Source organism: Myodes glareolus, chromosome 8 (assembly GCF_982192425.1).
Source record: "Myodes glareolus chromosome 8, mMyoGla1.1, whole genome shotgun sequence".
In the NCBI taxonomy this organism is placed as follows: domain Eukaryota; kingdom Metazoa; phylum Chordata; class Mammalia; order Rodentia; family Cricetidae; genus Myodes; species Myodes glareolus.
This window is the reverse complement of record NC_142033.1, coordinates 35952314-35973024: the sequence shown is the minus strand read 5'-3', so window position 1 is coordinate 35973024 and position 20711 is coordinate 35952314. Positions and strand designations below refer to the sequence as shown.

Genomic DNA, 20711 nt, shown 5'->3' with positions numbered 1-20711 from the left:
GAGAAGTGTTCTGTGTTTTTCCCTGAAGGATGAGATAAAGCCTGAGAGTAACTGGTCTGCCAAAACTTCGTGACTAGGATTCAAACACAGTTATTCAACAAAGCAGGGATTAATGCAACTACTGTACCTGGCTGATGGCTCAAAACTAAGAGACAGCAATCTGCAAAAGAAGACAAAACAGTGACAACTTTATAAAGTATCCCCACAATCATCACAGTGAGGACACAAAACCTTTACAAAATTATTTAAATAATCAATAGCACTTAGTCTAGAAAAGAGGAAATAGGAGGAAGTAATTACCACTCTCAAATTTACAGACATGTATTTTTGGAATATTATGTATAATTTAACCTCACACGGATGATTTAATTACTTTTTGTTTGTTTGTTTTCAAGACAGGATGTCTCTGTGTAATAGTCCCAGTTGTCCTGGAACCAGCTCTTGTAGATCAGAGTGGCCTTGAACTCACAGAGATCCACCTGCCTCTACTTCCCTGAGTTCTGGGATTAAAGGCAGCGCCACCACTGCTCTGCTGATTTAATTACTTTAAAAGATAAAAGGGGGGGGGGAACTAGCAGTTATAAATAAGTACTCTGCTGGTGTTACTGCAAGTATTTCGGAACACATTCTTACTAGGTGGCAGGAAAAAACTAAGAACCCTGGACATGGCACAGAAATGAAGAATATTTATATTTCAAGTTCAGTAGTTGTAGGGGAATAGCAAGCTTCTAATAAAATCTCAAGATTTGTGTGTTTTTTCACATGATGGACTACAGCTTTTTTTAAGAAAAACAAATATCATTGAGTTCTCTTGTTTAATTATTAAAGTGTTCATGAATTTACTAAGAAAGATTAATTCACAGCAGTTTCCAATAACAAGGTTATTACCACCAAAAACCATAGATACCTCTGCAGTAATTAATATCTGCATGAATAATTGTATAATTGCACAATTATTAAATGACATATTAATATGAGATAATGAATTTTAGTAATCATATATTGTCATATTCTGCTTTCAAACTGATACTAATATGAGCAGGAATAAGAACCAGAAAAACTCCACGGCCTGTTTGTTGAAAGTTACCCACCATATATATGCTGATCAACCCAGCATAAAAAGAAGTCCCATCACTATCTAATAGTAAAAGGAGAACTAAAAAACCATCGTATATGGAGGCAGAACACTGTATTGTATACATAATAAATTTAAAAAAATCTTTTAAAAACATGATTTCACATAAACATATGATTATACAGTCACACCAGGGGGCGCTCTTAACACTAAAATGATGGATGACATATTCTAAAACTCTTGGTGGTCTTAGCTGGCCAAAAGAAAAATATAGTTTTCTAAGTATGTACTACTTACAACAAATGCTGATCTCTTGTATGTGTTCGCTGACAACACACACATCTTCGGCCTTCTACTGTTTGCAAGCTTAACCCTATGAAGTTAGTTTACAAAAAGGAAAACATTTTTTTCCTGAAACGTTACATTTTGGAAACATTTTGTCAATTTAACTCACATCTGCTTCTTACTCTTCCTGTAGCTGGACTGATTCCCATTAACATGAAGAGCATTAATGAGCACACACACTTAAAATACGACACCAGTGAGTTTTATTGTTTATCAAAATCCCTATCAGAGGGGTTAATTCCTTCCAACCCCTACCCCATAAAAAAGGGAAGTTTGATTTGGTGTGTGTGACTGTGAATAACTGAGATGTGTGTTTGTGTGTGTGTGTGTGCGTGCATGCATACAGGTGCATGCACATTACTGCTAAGAAAACACTGTACAACTGTGCTTTACCCTCAACCAATTTTTTACTTTTTATTCAAAGGAAAGCTGTGTGCAAGCAGCTCCAGCAGACTTGAATTCACACTGTAGCAAGGCTGCCACAAAATCTATACAGTAGTACAGGCAGTCTCTGAATTTGTGATCTTCCTATCAAATACTTGCCACGTAGGGGTTACAACCACTGCCAGACATGGCAGAAGCATGATTTTAAAGTTATTCCAAGTGGAAGCGTGTAATGGAGTTCTAATCTTGGACATTCTAACCCACTCCCCTCATTTGCCCATTACCTGCAGAGACTCTTAACTGCAGATGCTCTCCTCCAAAGATGTGACTCAGTTTCCTATAAGCAGAGCAGAAGAATCAAAGTGAGTTTTCAGAGAAACAGAAAATGAGGAAAGGTGAGTAGGATCTGATACCCCAAACCATCACATACTATTCCATCAGAAGCAAATGTTTGCATACACAGGGCACCTAATTAAAATATATTTTATGAAAGGTCTCAAACTTCAAATGAAAATAAAGTATGGGAAAAGATGAAGTCATACCTGTCTATCTATAGTTCAATGAAAAGGGTTTTTAAGCTCTGCTCAGCCCTAGCTGAGTACACTATTTTATGTACAAGCAACCTCCAGGAGTGACATCTGTTGTATAAGGCCACTTGTTGGTTTCTCAGATGCCCAGACTTCTGAAATAATCACACAGAATCTATATTATTTAAATCACTGCTTGGCCGAGTAGCTCTACCTTCTTACTTGGTAACTTTTACGTCTTAATTTAACCCATTTCTAGCAATCTGTGTATCGTCATGTGGCTATGGTATACTGGGTAAAGTTCCAGCATCCATCTCTGGTGAGGCTACATGGCTTCTCCCTGACTCCGCCTTCTTTTCTCCCAGCATTCAGTTTAGTTTTCCCCACCTACCTATATTCTGCCCTGTGAAGGCTTAAGACAGTTTCTTTATTAACCAATGGTATTCACAGCATACAGAGGGAAATCCCACATCAGACATCCATTTGCAGTCAGGTAGGCATGAAGAATTCTGGCTAAGGTCCACTTGCTATAGCAATGTGAATTTAGGAAACAGGGAGAGTCTTTCTTACTGTTTGTCCCTAAAACCAATTCATTGGTAAACTGACACCTCAAAGTAAAATTACATGAAGAAAATGCATACATCTATTTAGTATTTTAGACTTAAGTATAAATGGATTATAGGAAGTCTTATCCCACAAGGCAGACATTAACATGGTTTTGGAGCAGGCACAGAGACAAACAGAGTAAAAAGAACAGAGGACAAATGGGAGCCACGGAGATGAAGGCTCTAGGAAAGGTATGTCGGCTGAGGAATTGGGGACTGCCATTATCTACTTCATGTCCTTCTTGACTTTGGAATAAAGAAGTCTTGAGAGATTCAACAAAATACATGCAGCCTTGATTGAAAAAAGCAACACCTAGAATATAACCTAGAATATAATCTGACAGGGAAAAGCTGCGAGTTTCCTTGAAAAGTAAAAGCAAAGCAGGGATCCTGGGGTTCCAATCATAGAAGCAGGTCTGGATGGACTTAGCTGAAGGAAAAAAAAGAAAGTGGTCAGTCCCATTTGGACTGGAACGGAGAGTCAAGGGTTAACTAGTACCTGGAGATTACATTTCAGCTGATGACAGAGACACAAGCCAAGATGTAACAAATATGAAGACATTTGAATAAATTATACTTCTACAGGCACAAAGTGCTAAAATCCCAAAGAGAAGGGAGTGACTACATTCATTCACTCACTCACACACTAACTCATTTAATAAAATTAAAGAAATAGCTAGATATGTACCAGGCACAGACTTAAAAGCTTAAAAGAACAAAACATAGAACCTTGCCTTTGTGAAATTCACATTCTTGCAGGGAATAAGGATCCGAAACAAGAGCTTACACAGTATCTGATGCAATGGTTAAGGGCCGTGAAGGAGGAGAGCCAAGCACTGTGAGGGTAATTTGAAATAAATAACAGGAAAAGCAGACTAAGGACACTTTTATATCTCCTTTACCACACAGAGAAAGAGGCCTCAAGTAACAGGAAATGGCCAAGTAAGGACCCTAAAACTGAAAGTGTACCTCACCTACTGAAAGAATAGCAAGTAAGCCCAGTGTTTGGAATGTAATACAAAATTTTCAAGAAGAAAAAAATAATAGAATTTATAGTTTTTGAAGAATAAAATAGGAAGAATTTTGATAAAGAAGAAATAGTTTGGAAATAGGTGGGGCAGGACTTCCTGCTAAGTTAAATCTGATGTGTAAGAGAATTAGAATATGGGATGACATACACCTTTGATTTGAGCAACTGAAAGAACAGTTGACAATCAGTGGTCCTGAAAAATCAGGCGATTGGAGAACTGATTTGTGAACTATGAACTGTCTAGTAGCCCTAATTTTAAAGCCATGAGATATGGGAGTGAGTGGCAAGAAAGAAGGGTGAGGCAGAGGACTATCCCTAGACTGTGAAGGCTCCTGGGAGTCCCCTAGTCTTCAACTTCTGCTATTCACAACCCTCAAGATTCCCATCTCCTGGAGTAGGGGGAAACCGTCAAACTTGTTTAACCCATAAAATGAGAGAAGTGACAAAATTCCTCCAAATTACAAACTCTAATTACATTACTTCATTAATACTGTAGCTTCAGTCTTACCTGGGTTTTTCTCTCTAGCCAAACTCTGCAAAGCAAATACACATCAAGGAACCTGCATGGACAAGAACTGAGGGCAGCCTCTAGCTGACACTTGGCAAAACCACCAAACTCCACTCAACCAACAAGCCCTTCCTTCTCATAGCCTGAAGGAAATAAATTCTCCCAATAATCTGAGCAAGTGTGGAAATAAATCTGTTATTCAGATAACATCCAGTTGCAGATGACAGCCTGAGAGCAGTCATAAAAAGAGGATTCAGCTGAGTTATGACTAGACTTCTGCTCCATAGAAACAGATTATAAAATGGGTGTTATTTTAAAATACCAAGTTGATGGTAATTTGTTATGCACCAGTAGAAAGCAACAGAAACCCTGGGCGGCTGCAAAATTTAGAGGCCAGCGAGATATGTAAGGCAAAGAAAATGACGAGGAAAGAAAGGCCAATGAAGTCAGAGAGAAATAGAGAATTTGTTTTAAGGAACAGATCGCTTGCTCTTGCAAGAGGCAGATACAAAAAAGAAAAGGATAAGATGGGCCTGTGGGCCTGCTAGAAGCTGCTAAGTAATAAGCAAGTAAAGATTCGGTGAAAAACCAGGTCCAGTCGCTTACTTCCTTCCCACCTTCTAACACAAAAGGCAGGAGGAATTGATGCCATGTGGGAACTGATAGAAGCCAGAAGTATTTGCATTCTTTCTGCTATAGGCGCCTGTGCACTAATAAGCCTAGTTCTTCCACTGAACGCTTTAGCGGCTGATTTTTTTCCTCGATGATTTATGCAAAAGTTTTGGGAAGTTGTGAGGCTTTGTGATCTAGTCAGTTCTTAACTGCTAACGTAAATGACATCCAGTCTTATTAAAAGCCTTGGAAGACCCAATTAGTGCCAAAGATGTGCTACTTCACTGTTTATAAGGCTTTGAAGGTTGGTATTTCAAAACTGACTAACAACACCGATCACAGTTGGCTCATTTTAATTACTAAGTAGCTAGCATAACCTATTTTTAAACTTTTCATTGTTGTACTACATGCTTAGACTGCCTTTTAATTTATTTTTCAAAAAAAATCAATAGAAGTCAATCTAATAAATGTGTATTATATTCAAGGTCCTGAGCTAACTAAGTCTTTCTTGTTCAGAAAAAAAGGGCTCTCTGCTGCTTTTGTACCATCCAGACTCTGTGTACAAACTTAAACTATTTATAAAGGACTGTCACACAAACAAAGACTGCTGGGCCCTAAAGTGATTAGTATTCAGCCTTTATCTAGATTTATCTGTGTTGAACAACCCATTTTCCTATAATGCTTTGAAAGCAATTTCTCCGCCACCCATTCAATGAAGATTTAGTGAGGACTTCCTCAGTTACATAAAGGCACAAGTTGGATAAAAAGCAGAGTATTTAAGGTTGCTGTTTTAAAGGTACATCTCAAATGCAATCTCCTTTTACCTCGTCAATATCTCTATAATTATGAGGAGTATTCATATATTTAAGATGCATACATTTTTTGGATTTTCGAGCCAAGGTTTCTCTGTGTTACAGTCCAGTCCTGGAACTAGCTCTTGTAGACCAAGCTGGCCTCAAACTCACAGAGATCCACTTGCCTTGGCCTCCCGAGTGGTCGGATTAAAGGCATGTGCCACCACTGTCCAGCTAATACGCATACTTTTAAAAGCATTTTTCAGTTGGTAGTAACACAAATATGTCTGTTGTAACATGAGTTAGACTCTATGTCTCGCTATTGTCTGAGGCCTAAAAAGTCAATCGGTTGCTCCTGTTTTACTTCAGTCCTCTTCATTACCTTAATTTTAATAGTATTTTTAAAACTTTTTAATTTGAAACACACCTTGACCTGGAGGAAGAGCTTGAAAAAATGTTTAACCTTGCATTCATTTCTCCTAATAGTAACATGTTATATAAGTAAAATATTCCTGATTTGATGTTTACCTAATCTCTGTAAATGGCCTTCTTCCATCCAAGATTCTTTCCAGGTCCCCATGTTATACTTAGCTGTTAATTCTCTTTAGAATCTTCTGATTTTGATAGTCTCTGAGTCTTCATACTTCTTTTATGACCTAGACATATTTTTGGTTGTTTTTCAAGGAACGATTTCATCATGTAGTACAGGCTAGACTCAAGTTCATCATCCCCCTTCTTGGCTTCCTGAGTTCTAGAGTTATAGGAATGTCTACCCAATCTTGCTAGAGATCCTATTTTGGAAATGTACTGCCTACTTAGTCTGTAGAACACATATATTAAGTTTCACCAGAGTTATTTTAAATTATGTAGAACACATATTTCATAAGAGTATCACAAAAACAGTATTATGAGCTTCTCAGGAAATAAAACCAAGAGGGCTAATGATAATATTAATGTGATTATTCCCAATGATATATACCTTTATTGTCTGATTAAGCTAGCTTCAGAATTTTCCAATTTTTTCAGATTTAGTAGGTATTTAGTAGATATACTGGAAAGATACTTTAGTCCATCTACATTCTGTTCTTTCTTAATCTTTCTCCCACTAGTTTTAACACACATATGAGATTGTCTTCCAAATACATTACAGTAGTATTTTGTATAACTTTTTTTCTATGTTTATTAAATTAACCATCTTTTCTCTCATGAATGTTACTTTTTGAATAGTTTATTGATATCAATAAGAACTCAAACTTACTTTATTTTATTCTCAATGCTGTCATAAAAATATTATTATTTTGTTGTTTAATTATTTCCAACTTTGGTCAGTAAAGGATTTTCAGGTTGTCTCATATTATTCTAACAAATAATTATCCTTTAATTCCTGCATTTTACTTCTAACACTATTAAGACACTGGGAAAACAGTCCATACTTTTCTGATACTAACCTTGAAATTGAATTCATCTGAAGAATTTTTTTGTCTAATTTTTATTTTGACTAGGCAAACTTTTAGGAGCCTACGATCTATGTACTGACTATAATCATTGCTAATGAAGCAATGAATACTCACTGTTACCACGAGTCAAAGTAATATTGTAAGGTGTTTTTTTTGGATTGTGTTATGATTTTGATGTGAGGAAGCCTTTGCAGCAGGCAGGTTCAAACTGTGGTAGATGGGTTCAAGCCACAGTACGTGACAAAATATGTCCTGCAGACAGAGTTTGAATGTGGAGTTTATTGAGATAAAGGGAATGGGGAAAGGAAAAGAGAACAGAAGAAAGAAGACAGAGAGAAAGGAGAGGTAGAGAGAAAGGAGAGAAAGAGAAAGAGAAATCCTACCATGGGATACTCCAGGGTCCCAACTCATAGTATAATCATAACAGATTGCACTGTATATTTCTATCTAAAATCTGGGAATCCCAGCTCTGCTTATTTAAAGTTGATTTGTGCAATGCATTAAAAACAGAAAATATGTCTATGTAAGATATACATTTGACTAGCCCATCCTTGTTAGAAGCCGTTTTTCAAATTAAGATTATAGCAGCAATTTTACTTTTCTTTACAGCTAAAGAAAATTTCACTGTGCATATGCACCATATGTTCATTAACTATTATCCACTGATAGGGACCTAGGCTGGCTAGGCTGGTTCCATTTCCTCACTACTGTGAGTAAAATCACAATAAATAAATATCTTTGTTGCAGGGTACAATATCCTTTGGGTATATCTCAAAGAATATATATATATATATATATATATATATATATATATATCAAAGAATGTGTGTGTGTGTGTGTGTGTGTGTGTGTGTGTGTGTGTGTGTTTGTAATTGCTGAGTCCTTTAGCAGTTCCTTTTGAGCAGTCTGAGGAATCTCCACACTGATTTCCATAGGTATGGCATCAGTTTAGACTCCCAGCAGCAGTGGATAAAAACTCCCCCTGCTTGCAGCATTCGTCCTATTTTGCTTTGTTTATAACAGCTATTCTGACCAGATGTGATCTCAAAATAAATTTAATTTTATTTCTCTGATGGCCGAAGATGTTAAACATTTGGTAGCAATTTTGTTTCTGTTGACAGAGGTTTCTGTCCCGCCCGGTCCTGCAGCATTCAGGCCCAAAGAAACACACAGAGGTCTACATTAATTGCAAACTGGTTGGCCTAGCAGCTCAGGCTTCTTACTAATTAATTCTTACATATTATATTAGCCCATTATTCATTGTTTCTTCTTTTGAAAAAAAAATCTACTAGATACACAGACAATATTTTAATTTATGTTTTGCTATGTAGCTTGTTTGGCTCTCTCTATATTAGACTCACTACTTCTGTCAGATGCATAGCTAGGAAAGGTTTTGCTCCATTTTGTCTCCTCACTCAATTAACAGATATCTTTACAGTACAAAAACTTTTTAATTTTTACAGTTCATTTGTCAACTCCTGACTATATTTCCTGAGCAACTGGAATCCTCTTCATAAAGTCATTAGCTGTGCCTGTATTTTGAAGTATGCCTTGTTTAGAGAAGGAGGACACAGGAGAAGATGTGAAAGTGAAGGGTGTGGATACCAAAGGTAAGAAGTTGTTTTTATGCCAGTACCACAGCATTTTCATAAATATAGCACTGAATATAACTTAAAATCAGAATGGGGATAACGCCATTAATTCTTTTATGTATCAACCATTTTCTCCATCCTGTTTGTGTGTCTGTGCGTGTTTAAACGATTATTTTTTCAATTTCTTTGAAGAATTGAGTGGAATTGTGATATAGTGTTGAATATGTAGATTGTATGTGGTGAAATAGCCATTTTCACAACAGTAATTCTACCAATTGTTGAGCATGTAAGATCTTCCATCTTCTGTCTTTATTTTCTGTCTTCAAATCTTATCGTTTTTATTATATAATTTAATTCCTTATATTTATTCTAAAATATTTTAGGCTATATGATTGTATCCCCATTTTTGATGTTTGTTACTTGTTTATTGCAAGACTATTGATTATTTATTTATTTATTTATGAGGAGCTTCATTGCTACTGGCTAGCATTCATAACACTTGAAGGTCCTAAGCACACTTAGAGGAGAAAAATAAGCCTCACCATCACCCAGGTATGATCCTTGAAAGCTACACCAAAATTTTGCCTGGCAAGACATTGCCCACTGGTGCTATAGTAGTATGAATGTTATGCGAGTAATCAACCATTTCTGATTGGATCTAACACCACCTTCTATGAGAAGCAATGGGTACTGCTAAAGGGACAAAGCAACTTTGACTTGATTGGTCATAGGCTCTAGAGTGCAGGGGTCTCTGCAACCTCCACAGACACCACAGTAATAATGATTCAAGGGAGGCAAAAAGGCAGTTTGGCTCAACACAACTAAGTAGCCAGTGTTGTTTCAAACTCAGGGAGTCTGACGTCACACAATTTACTTTAGGCATATTTAAGCACAGCACAATTTGGTGAAAATTAACCTAGTGATAATTAACTCAATCCTGTGCGCATAATAAAGTACAAACTAAACTTTAAAAGATTGAATGTCACATCATAACTCTTTTTAATGTACATGTGACCCCTTCCATAAAGGTGAGCTATGTATATTGACTGATAAAAATAAACTCACAATTAAGAGTCTAGGGGAGAATCCAGTGTGGTCTTGGCCACAGAGATAGTTCAAAGGTCACTATGTCCATTCCTGGCCTTCTGGGCAGATAACAGGTTATGCATCCCTGCCTTTGAAGGGGCAACCCTGTATTTAACACTTAGGTTCCCTATTGATTATCTGTGATCACGAGGACCTCCATACCTCTTACACAGGAGAAGAACCCAGATATACATGAGGTACCCTCTGTGGATGAGATATTGCTTCTCCCAGAAGCTATGAGTTATTAAATAAAAACCCCAGTGCTACTTACAAGATAACCTTTCTTAGAGTTCCTATTTCGAAAGATTTGAGAGACACACCTCACCAAAACACAGGTTGTTGCAATTGTTCTTTATTGTGCACCAGAATTTAATGATAAGATCCTACTGCTAAAGACACTACATACTGGTAATAAAACACAGTGAAATCAAGCTGGAACTGAGCTAGAAGTATTCTCTCTGCTGTTTAACTTTCATAGTGCTAGAAAGTGCTAGGGGAGAAAAATAAGTAGTCTTACTGATCTGTGAATACTGGGAGCTAAGGACCTTCCAGGTAAGACATGCATGCCCTTTAGTACAATACTGGAGTGAGTGACTATTTACTTCATAACCAATCGCTTTCTGGTTTGATTAGAGGCCTGCTCAAATTTGTTTTGCAATACGGTCATGATGTCAAATTGCCTTCTAAATATTCATGTTTATATTTATAGAACAGCGCTGAAACTCAGTCTTCACCAAAAAAGCTTATTGCAACAGGCAGTGGTTAATGCAAAAACCTAAAGGTCTATAATTATTATGTAAATTATTCTATCAATAAGAACATCAGGGTCAGATATGGGGTTAAAACTTGATTGATCAGAGAAGCAGCAGGGAAGTGACCAGTGACCTTCTTTCTCCCTCCATTCTCGATCCAAAACTGGTGCAAATCTTTCTAACTTCTCCCTATTACTTCCTGTGTCTCTCTATACCTCCTGAGTCCTCCAAAACCTCTATGCTGATTCTGGTCAGCTAGAAGGCACTTCTGATTCCAAGTTAACTTTATTGTAAGTGTTAGGAATGTCAGAGTATGTTCAAAACATCCCACAACAATGCCAAAAAGCTGAAAATAAGTGTCGCTGATGTGCTTGGTCCTAAATGCAGTATCTCCAGCACCTCCTCCAAGGCTCAAGTAATATCACAGAAGAGGTTAAGAAAGATTATAAACATCAGTAGGTGCAACTATGTGAGCAACACAATGTCTTCTGTATTGGCGGAGTTCACTTGTTTATTTCCCAGCCACCCAGACCCAAAATAATCAAGCAGAAACTATATTAATTAAAACACTGCTTGGCCTATTAGCTCAGGCTTCTTCTTAACTAAATCATAAATTAGCCCATTTCTGTTATTTTGTATATTACCACAAGGTTCATGGTTTACTGGTAAGGGTCCAGGGTGTCTGTCTCCTTTGGCAACTACATGGCATCTCCTTGACTCTGCCTTCTTTCTCCTAGCATTCAGTTTAGTTTTCCCACCTAGCTCTATTCTGTCCTGCTACAGACCAAAGGAGCTTCTTTATTTACCAATGATAATAAAACATACTCATAGGATACAGAGGGGAATCCCACATCACTTCTGGACATGATAAAAGCTGTTGTACTCTCACTTTATAGCAACTGTACTTATTAGGTCAAGACTTGTACAAGATTGGGACCTTCAATATTCCATCAGGGGTGAAGAAAGGGTCCATAAAGCCTCATCTTTCCTTATGAAGTTTACCATGACTTCATTTTCTTTAGAAGGGTAGCTAATAATAACTTATTGCTACTCCAGTAAATAACCTTCACCCCCATGCTCAAGCAAGCATTTCTAATTAAATTCAATGTGATACAAAAAAAAGACCAAAAAGGGGTAGAGGTTCAGCAGGAAAGGGAAATGCAAGATAAAAAGGGAGATAATAAAAATAACAAAATCCATTTATATACAGAGAGAGAGAGAGACAGAGAAAGAAAAAGAGAGAAAGAACTGGCAAATATAAAAAATACACTGTAAAGTGTTTTTAAAAATGTAAAAAATAATGCATAACGTACTGCCATAAGCAATACAGGATTCAGTGAAAATACTATTTTCCACAATAATGGTTTCTTCATTATTTCTAAATTATTTTTGTGATATAATGTTTTGTTGTGTGTGAATGAATGTGTGTACCTCTTACTGATACTTTCTCTGCCATCAATTTTTTTCTTTTTGTGATGTGTAAAATAGTCCATAATAATAGCAGTTGGATTTATACATCTAATATATTTTCACTCCCCCAATTCTACATCATCTGCAAATTGTAAATTAACATTTTCTTTTCCTACTCTAGAATCTAGGTTTGTTGCATGTAGCTATATGCAAATATGTAGCTATATGCAAATATGTTTCAAATTAGTAGCAAGATAACATTTCAAAACAAAAGTCTTACTTATAATAATACCATGTAAAGTAACACTGCATCAACAATTATCAAATCAGAACTTGTCATGCTGTTCCTATTAACTTGGATAAAACTGACCACATAACACAATGAGTATAAAAGATGGAATTACATTCCCTTGCATCTATGGCTCAAGGAACATCATGGACGAAAATATGAAAGATTACAAGAGACAGAATACCAATAAGTCTACTATGAAACAGTCTCTCCTAGAAATGTCTACATAAACAAGGCTGAACAAAAAGCAATAACAAATGAACATATTAATGTGGAAGAAGGATAATTTCATGGGCTCTTATCCATAGGCAAAGAGTTATAGGCAAGTATTAATTACTTAGAGAAAGAAATTTAGCTTTTCCCAGGGATAAATTTCCTTATTGGTTGACAGCACAAGCCATATCAAAAGATGTCTATTATAAGACTTTTATAAGACACTGGGAAGAAATCCAATAAATCTTAATTATTAAAATAAAAACAATGTCTTAAAAGTCATAAGCAATCATACTATTTGACATGTGTCTAAAAGTAACACATAACATACACAATTCTGTGTATAAATGTAGAAATATAGTTAAAATGAACTTTTCTCAACAGAGCTGACAGTGTACCCTCCAAGAGCCAAAGATCACCTAACAAAACCCCAATACCAGACATGAGTAGCCCTTTTTTGAGTTGTTGACCAGAGCTATCCAAGAGAATCCCAAATAATAAAGCCTATTGCTATTGCTCTTGGTTTCCAGCCAGTGGTGGATGATAAGTCCCTCTTGCTAAAGATATCATGCTCTTTAGACATAGTCCAGAGGCCAATGAACTGGAACTGACTTGAATGCCACCTCCCTGAGGACTTGCTTTCATGATGCCAGAAGTTGCCATGCAAGTTTCCAAAGGAGGGAAGCAACCAAAAGTACTACCTGGCTATGCACCTATAAACAACATATTCAATCAGCATGGCACAATACCTCTAAAGGTCAAGTAGTGGCAACAAGCTCTCTAATTGTACTTTAGACCTACTCAAAAAAATGGAATCCATGCCAGGATGCTAGAAACCTTGCCAACTACTCAGTGCTAGTGAAATCATGGATACTAGAGTAAAACTTACAACCACCACTTTTTTAAAGCGGCATAATCCCTACCAACAATTTAAGCATTGTCCTTATGCCCACAGGTAAGTGTAGTCCTTACCTCTCATCAAGAAACTTCTCTTTAAAACAGACAAAAAACAATAAAGAAAATCACAGCCTATAAAATTGCATAGTTGTGGAGCCCAGTACAAATGGATGCATCTGCAAAACACTACTGTGTCCCTCCTGTACCTAAGGTTCAATGAACACTTCAGAAGAAATAAAGAATCTAGCAATAATTATCAAGAAATAATGAACTAATATAAGATTTTTACAATACACTGAGAATTTTTACATCTAATGATATATATATATAAGTTTTATTTGTATGTATTCATTTTTATTCATTTTACATACAACCACAGTTCTCCCTTCCTCCCTCCTTCCCTCCTTTCCCCCAACTACCTCCAGCCACTCCTCAGAAAGGGTAAGGTCTTCCAAGGGGAGTTAACAAGGTCTGGCACATTCAGCTGAGGCAGCACCAATCCCACCCACCCTTGTTCCTTACCACTATGACCATATCAAGATACTAGATGTAAAGCAAAGGATAATCAGACCACAATCCACATCTCCAGAGAAGTTAGGTGACAAGGAAAACCATAACAGGGACACATGGATTCCCTGGGAAGGGAAAATAGATGAGAGCTTCTGAAAAGTATGTTTTTAGGATACTGGACTTTCATTACCAAGTCCCATTTATTTAAAAAAATGGCATGAAATAAAACCGTTCTTAAATTTAGTTTTATCCATTTTCATGCAGATAGGTATTTAGGTAGTTAAAATACCTATTATATGTTATAGGTATTTTATATGTTAAAATACATAAAACCAGAGAAAGTAATAAATAGCTGTTTATAATGAGGTAAAATAACATTTTTTTTTCACAATTACAAAACTAGTCACAGTTAAGTATGGCTGACTTTCTTTTAGAGACTGTAAACAAACAGTTACATAAAAAAAACAGTAAAGCTAAAAATAAAATATTTAAGATCTGGATCATCTGCCTCTTCTGAGTTCCTACAAATCAGTGTGTATTAAGACCCAAGAACAGGGTAGGATGATGCGTCCATGACTTTTCCTTTAAATCCCTTGTCTAACACCACCTAGCTCTGCCATGCTTGACTTCACACACCTCAACCTAGTACTGAAAGCCTAGGACTTTAATCTTTAGTGCTCAGCATTACGCTACACTGACTTAAGTATCTGTTATAGCATTTCTAAGTTGTCTTTCCCAACGGTAAATCGAGTTCCTCCTACTTTGTCTCCTTCCAGTGTTTCCCACTTGAAGGACAGCTTTTACAGATAAAATTGTATTACATACTGGAATATAAAACAAAACAATAGATGAACCCAAAGCAGAACATAAATAGACCCACCTGGAAATTGAAAACAGACAAGATCATCTGACAAAATTGAGAGCATGGAGGTGGGGGGAGAAGGAAAGGTAGAAGGGGAAGAGGAAGGAAGAAGGGGACGTTGAAGAGAACTTGAGGGAATGGGATAGTCGAGATGGAGGAAGGACAGAAATGAGAGCAAGGAGAGAGATAACTTGATTGAGGGAGCCATTATAGGGTTAGCAGAAACCTGGCTCTAGAGAAATTCTCAGGAATCCACAAGGATGACCCTAAGACCCTAAGCAATAGAGGAGAGGGGCCCCAATTTTTACTTGCCCTGTAGTCAGACTGATTATTATCTTAAATATCACCATAGAAACTTTGTCCAAAAAAAATAAGAAAAAAAAAAGAAACTTTGTCCAACAACAGATGGAAACAGAGGCAGAGACCCACATCAGAGCACTGGACTGAGCTCCCAAGGTCCAGCTGAAGAGTGAAAGGAATGAGAATATGAGCAAAGACGTCAACACCATGAAGGGTTGGTTCATCTACTGAAACAGTTTACCTGAGCTAATGGGAGCTTCCCAACTCCAGCCGGACTGGGAAGGAGCAAGCATAGGACCATACTAGTCCCTCTGAATGTGGCTGACAGTTGCATGGCTGGGGCAGATTGGGGTGCCACTTGTACTGGCACAAGGATTTATCTCTACTGCAAATACTAGCTTTTGGGGATTCTATTCTCTTTGGATGTATACCTTGCTCAGCCTAGATAGAGTAGGGAGGGCCTTGAACCTTCCACAAAGAAATGCTCCTTACCTTCTGTTAGGATTAGATTGGGGTGGGGTGGGAGGGTGTGTGGAGGGAATGGGAGGAGGTGAGAGAGTGGAAATTTGGGTTGGTTAATAAACTTTTAAAAAAAGAAAAAAAAATCTGCTTTGGTAACAAGACAAAACAAAATTGGAAAAGATATTCACCAACCCCACATCAGACAGAGGTCTGATCTCCCAAAATATACAAAGAACTCAATAAACTGGTCATCAAAAGAACAAATAATCCAATAAAAAAAATCGAGTACAGACCTAAACAGGGAACTCTCAACAGAGGAATCTAAAATGGCTGAAAGACACTTAAAGAAATGCTCAACATCCTTAGCCATCAGAGAAATGCAAATAAAAACAACTCTGAGATTCCATCTTACACCTGTAAGAATGGATAAGATTGATAACACCTATGACAGCTTATGCTGGAGAGGTTGTGGGGTAAAGGAAACACTCCTGCATTGCAGGTGGGAATGCAAACTGGTACATCCCCTTTTGATATGAGTATGGCAACTTCTCAGAAAATTAGGAAACAACCTTCCTCAAGATCCAACAATACTACTTTTGAGTATGTACTCAAAGGGTACTCAATCATACCACAAGGACATATGCTCAACTATGTTCATAGCAGCATTGTTTGTCATAGCCAGGACCTGGAAACAACCTAAATGCCCCTCAACATTTATCGAATGGATAAGGAAAATGTGATGCATTTACACAGTGGAGTACTACACAGCAGAAAAAAAAGACATCTTGAAATTTGCAGGCAAATGGATGGAACTAGAAGACATGATACTGAGTGAGGTAACCCAGACCCAGAAAGACAATTATCATATGTACTCACTCATAAGTGGTTTTTAAAAATAAAACAAAGAAAAATAGCATACAAATCACAATCACAGAGAACCTAGACAACGAGGACATGGATCTAATCTACATGGGAAGTAGAAAAAGACAAAATCTCTTGAGTAAATTGAGAGCATTGTACCATGGGAGAGGTTTGAAGAGGAGGAGAAAGGAAGGGAGAGGGCCAAAGAAAAAATATATAACTCAATAAAATCAATTTTTTAAAAAAGAAAAAGCAAACAAAATAATCAAAACTACAATTATTACTCTATCACCTTTTTCACTGAAATGGTGAAATGAGTAGTTTTTGAGCTAAAAATTACTCTTAAAAGAATACAATTAATATGTCTTAAAGAAAATAGGGAAATTTTATATTCATCCAAAGCCATCAAAAGCTGAAGATTTTGTTGGTTTTGAGAGGCACACATTAGTAAGACACATTTTCACTAGAAGAAAGTCACAGCTACAGTTAAGTTCAGAATATCAGATATGTATAATAGTCAACAGAAATAGAAAAGTTGGAACAATAGAAATATGCTACAATAGAAATGTATAATAAAGAAGGAATCATTTGAGATTAAAAGTAAAACCTTCATGAATCACAGGTAAAAAAGCAAAAACACTGTCTGCTTTCTACAGTTATTACTAATGGATATGAGACATACATTAGACAACAGAGAATGTTTCAGATGATGACAAGGCAGAGTCTCTAGGGAATTAAGGTCAGAAAACTGGAGCATGATAGCAGGATTCAAACTCTCACCTACATCAGGAGTGCCATAATTCCTGACAGGTTTCTTCACTTTTCTGTTACTAAAATGTCACGATTATAATTGAAAAATAGTAACTACAATTAATATATATGTTTGTTGTGAGAAAAAAATTAAGCCACACAATGAATTAATAACACATACTCATACTAGTTCATTTGGATTTTTAAGTGGAAAACATAACTACTAGTGGAATCTGTTTTACTTAATTTATCAAAAGCATTAAAATAATGAATTTCTATTTAATATGTGAACGAACATGAGTTCGAATTAGAATTATGAGGTCTGAGTTCAAGTTGGAGGCCTATATTTTCATTTCTAGCCCTCAGTAGTCTCATGAAATGGTGTCCTGGACAAGATTTACATTCCCTTGAGGCTTCCAAATTTCTATGACCTAGAGAGCTTGGAGGGTGAAGTAGTTTAATACTCCTTACAACATATTTTCACAGTAGAAACTGAAATAGTGGAGCATTTCGACATATTGATAGAAGAGCTGAATTAAACAAAATGTGAGTTAGAATTTCCCAGTGGGAAAACGGCAGAAGGAAAACTGATCAGAACAGTCTTCGGCTAGGCAGCACTGAGGTTTTAGTGAAGGAAGGAAAAGCCTGAAAAAGCAACTGGTGTATTAGGAAGAGTGGCAACAGCGAGGAAGACTCTTCCCCTTCTGCACGTGTCTCCGCTGTAGTGGAGCTGGTAATCTACTTCATATCAGCTTTATAGTATCGACCTCAAGACTCTGCTTCAGAGAGTTTTACATATGATACAGGATAAATGTCTATTAAGGTATGTATGAACATATTATATTTTTATATAGGATAAAATAAGATACACATAGTATCTTAAGTACAATTTTGGAAGAGCATTGATTCAAATAGGAAATGAGCTTTACCTTTACAAGTTTCATGTCACAAGTACAGTTACAAGTTCAGGAAGAGTAAAAGCGGTGAGGAGAAGAAATGAGCCAAAGTGACCCACGCCTGGAAATGTTGCTAAGAGAGGGTGCAGGCCCAGGGCTCCTGTATTTAGTCTTACAACCATAAAGAAACAAGTAGATGTTCATACAATATTTTTGTTTTTAAATACTGGGACATCATTTAAGCCAAACAGACATATCTCTGAAGCATGCGTGTTTTAGAGACTGACAGAATAACAGAAGCCCTCTGGTGCATTAAAAGCTATAGCAACGTATTTGCTAGAGGTAAAATTTTGAATGTTAAAGGTGAAATAGCAGTTTTTCTCATAAAAACATGAATTACTATGCAACTCATAATTTTAGAGGGAAACCAAGGCTCGGGGGAGCTGAACATCTGTTTTCAGATTCACTATGATTTCATTTCTAGCCCAGGTTTGTTTAATTCCAGCAGTTTTTCTCTCACACAGAAACCATGAAAGGTGAATGGACAGAACAGGACTTCATGCTAGACCTGCAAGGTCAGAAGGATTTTGAGAAATGTGAGAAAATGAGTCAGAAGGAATGAGCTCGGAAACTGTTCTGATAGCAGTGTATGGTTCACAATGGGGAAAAGGTAGATGATATAAAACACAGCAATAACACTCAATTTAACATGCATCATACAGCAAATACTACAACCTAATAACGTAATAAATGGTCACTATCCATTCATTTTAATTTCCAGTGTCAATTAATGATGACCTGAATCCCTTTTTGTCTTAATGACTTGCCTAAAGACAAAGTTTAATTGGTAGCAATGAGATCACACATGCATACAGAGAATGTTGTCAAAGTATCTGCTCCTAATCAGACAGCAACAACAACAACAAAATCAACAACCTAATGACATTTGAGAAGAATTGTTCAAAAAAGCATATTGCTTAATTTCACCTGAAGATTCTACGATGCTGTGAAATGTCTTTCTCAGACACCCTACAGAATAGCATATACACAGTATATGCTTCTTACAGCAACAAGAAGCAAAGCCTCTGTGGGACCGCTGATAACATCCCAGTCTGAGCTCAGCACATAAAGCTCTTTCTGCCAAGTGTGATGCCCCAAGGTCAATGCACAGGCCAACACAGTAAACTGAATCAGCTGACTCCTGCAAGATGTCCTCTAACTTTCTATTCATGTGTTGTGGTACATATATGCACACACACACACACACACACACACACACACACACAAACACATACACAATTTTTAAAATTAAAGCAATCATGTTACAAAGCGAAACAAATAGTTGTTTAGATACAAGCTCACATATGTATTGCCTTCTTTAAACCAAATCTACTACCAACATTAAGAGTCTCATGGAGAAAATAAATCATACAAAGTCTACATTTAATTCCCTTGAAACTATCCTTACAAAGTTGAACTATTATAATTTCTCAGATTTTCCTTCAAAATAAACTAGATAACTTTTTTTATTCTAGAGTGCTCATTTCTTAATGTCAAAACACCATACAAGGCAGGACCACAACAGGAGCATCCAACATCAATAACTAAGTATTGAAGTTGTAACTTATGATGCAAGAACAAAGGACCGGTAGGGTCTTCTCTTTCACATAAAGACGGAAGACAACACAACTACACAGAGAAGGGGTGGAGAGTGACACACAGCTACAGAGGAATGACTTAAGAACAGCACATCAGAAGCAGACTTCAAATCTTAACTCCTCACTTCACTCACTGTCCTCCCTACAAAATGAACAGTGTTATGGTATCACATTTTAAAATCCTTTTCCTAACAATATTAAGATAGCATGTGTGTTTCAACCACTGCTTCATGAAGAGATTAGATGAATATTTAGTACATTTTAAACATTAAAGGACAAAATATACATACATACATACATATATATGTATGTATATGTATATATATATGTATATATATGATTGTAGAACTGGTACATCTCAAAGTTAGAGCAAACCTACTTACTTTGTTTGGAATAGGGCAGGGCAGAACATCTTAGTAATCAAGCATTTTCTAAAAATCAGAGGGTTTTATAAATATAACTCTGCCCCTACCCCCAGTTCCTGAATTCTGACAATGCCATGCGCATGTGGTATAAGCACCTGCATGTGTTCACATGTCTAGGTTATAGATTTGAAGGAATTTAAAATCAGAGTCCTAGCATACAAGAACTGATATAAAAGTGTCTTATTGCTTTGAAATATAAGGCAGAGTTAGAAGTCAAGAGGTTCATAGCAACCTCTCATATAAGGCAAAAATGACAAGCCACATCACAAATATGAGGTAGGGTTTCATTTTATTGATGTGATGAAAACACCTGTAACAAAACAGCAATTTTGGGAAGAGAGTTTATTTTAGCTCACAAGTCCGGGTGACAGACCATCACAGCAAGGATGTCAGCAGAGAAACTTAAAACTA

At 36.7% G+C, this 20711-nt stretch overlaps 1 protein-coding gene across 4 annotated transcripts in view; it reads right to left on the bottom strand.

Moving 5' to 3' along the window:
- Nucleotides 1–20711, bottom strand: part of Cox7b2 (cytochrome c oxidase subunit 7B2) — a 112165-nt gene that overhangs the window by 68082 nt on the left and 23372 nt on the right. For 3 of the 4 annotated variants that reach the window (XM_087908974.1, XM_048415234.3, XM_087908975.1), the window contains 2 exons: nt 2089–2141; nt 128–160 (listed from right to left, as the gene is read on the bottom strand). The gene's annotated coding sequence lies outside the window, so the exon portion shown is untranslated. The remainder of the gene's footprint in view (nt 1–127; nt 161–2088; nt 2142–20711) is intronic. The other variant, XM_087908976.1, reaches the window with a different exon arrangement.